Source organism: Nicotiana attenuata, chromosome 1, assembly GCF_001879085.1.
Source record: "Nicotiana attenuata strain UT chromosome 1, NIATTr2, whole genome shotgun sequence".
Taxonomy (NCBI): domain Eukaryota; kingdom Viridiplantae; phylum Streptophyta; class Magnoliopsida; order Solanales; family Solanaceae; genus Nicotiana; species Nicotiana attenuata.
The window spans coordinates 37,041,458-37,043,843 of NC_031989.1; positions in this window are offsets into that span (position 1 = coordinate 37,041,458).

The window sequence follows — 2,386 nt, forward strand, 5'->3', positions numbered from 1 at the left end:
CTTACCCATTCTGTGCTTTCGAGGCCTTGAAAACCTCATTTATAGTTGCTTCGATTTGCGTGCGCAGTCCGGGCGCGTAGCCGGAAAGCTTAAATATGAAATTCTGTGAAAAATGCTAAATTTTGGTGTTAAAATGAATAAATTTGACTTCGGTCAACATTTGGGGTAAACGGATCCGGACCCGTGATTTGACGGTCTCGGAGGGTCCGTAGGAAAATATGGGACTTGGGCGTATGCCGGAATCGAATTCCGAGGTCCCAAGCCCGAGAAATGAATTTTTGAGCAAAATTGTTTTTCTGAAATTACTAAGGATAATTGAAATGAAAATTGATTAGAACGTGTTGGTATCGGGCCCGTATTTTGGTTCCGGCGCCCGGTACAGGTCTTACATGTGATTTAAATATTTCTGTAAAGTTTGGTTGAAATCGGACGTCGTTTGACGTGTTGCGGACTTAATGTTCTAAATTTGAAAGTTAATGAAGTTTGAGGAAAAACTAGTGATTTTGAGGTTTGATTCGTTGTTTTTGATATTATTTTGGCGATTTGATCGCACGGTTAAGTTCGTAGGATGTTGTTGAGTTAGTACATGTGATTGGTTAGGAGCCCCGAGGGCTCGGGAGTGTTTCGTAGGTGTTTCGAAGTAATTTCGAACTTAGAAAAATTGCAGATTTGTCTCAGCTGTTGCAGACCCAGTTTCTTCTACGTGTTCGCATTGTTCTTCTCGCGTTCGCGATGCTCTAATTTTTCCTCCTTCGCGTTCGCGACCCTGCCCTCGCATTCGCGTAGGGTTATTTGACCCTGAGGGCTTAGCCTTAATTTCCTTTTCACGTTCGCATTAATGCTTTCGTGTTTGCGTAGTTTATAGGACTCCTTCATCGCATTCGCGTGATAGCCCACGCGTTCGCATAGAACAAATTTCTGGACCCCAGCCTTTTACTCTCCGCGTTCGCATTCTTCAGCTCGCGAACGTGATGATCTGTAAGTGCTACCCTTCGCGAACACGACCAGCCTGTCTCGCGAACGCAAAGGGCAATTTTGCCCAGCTTTTTAAAAAAATTCCAAAACAGAACAGTGACGGGATTTTTCATAAGTTTTCACGAACTCCTTCTTCTCCAAGGTCCTAGGGCGACTTTTGAAGAATTTCTTCACCAAAGTTTCTTGGGTAAGCATGGTTTAACTCGTTTTCTTCATTTCCCATCATCATCTAATGAATTCCTAAACCTAAAACATGTAATTAAGGGTAGAAATTGGGGATTTGGGTAGAGTTAGGGCTTTTGATTTTTTCTTGATTTAGACCTCGTTTTGGGATCAAATTTGAGAACAAATCGTATATACGGGCTCGTGGGTGAATGGGTGATATGGTTTTGGTCCGAACCTCGTGTTTTGACCAAGCGGGCCCGGGGTCGATTTTTGGGATTTTGGGAAGAATGATAGGAAAGTTATAATTGAACATAGGAATTGGTTTGTTTAGCTCTTATTGATGGTATTGAGTCAATTATGCATAGATTCGATTGGGTTGGAGCCGGATTCGAGAGGAAAAGCGGTGATTGTGGATTGATTTGGCCGTTGAAGTTTGAGGTAAGTGTTCGGTCTAACTTTAGCTTGAGGGATTAGGAGTTTAGTCTTATTTGCTATTTGTTTTGTGTCGAGTACGACGTATAGGCATGGTGACGAGTATCTATACGTTGGTGTCGAGCATGACCGTGGGTCTTAAATTGATAATTCTTGTATTCTTAATGGATTCTATGAAAGCTTGATTGATGATTCTCGATACTGAACAAAGATTTAGTTTATTTCCGTGGACTTTAGTTATGACTGAGCATTGGTATTAAATTGTGTCAAGTAGAAGTTGAATAAGATTGGTTATAGCTGACTCTCCCTTGCCGGGACATTTGATGTGATATTTTGTTCCCTTGCCGGGAAGTTATTATACTGATGTTCCCTTGCCGAGAAGTTATTATATTGTTGTTCCCTAGCCGGGATTATCTTGTTATGTTGTGTTGGATTGAAATGGGAGCGGGTGGTACGCCTACCACAAGTGATTGATGAAATGAGAGCGGGTGGTACGCCTTCCACGAGATTGATGAAATGGGAACGGGTGGTACGCCTACCACGAGATTGATGAAAAGGGAGCGGGTGGTACGCCTACCACAAGATTGATGAAATGGGAGCGGGTGATACGCCTACCACAAGATTGATGAAATGGGAGCGGGTGGTACGCCTACCACGAGATATTATGAAATGGGAGCGGGTGGTACGCCTACCACGAGTTATGAGAAATGGGATCGGGTTGCACGCCTGCAACAAGATGAGCTGAATATGAAAGTTGTCTTTATTTCTTATTTCCGTGTTAGAAGCTAAACTGTAGATTTCTCCTCTATTATTC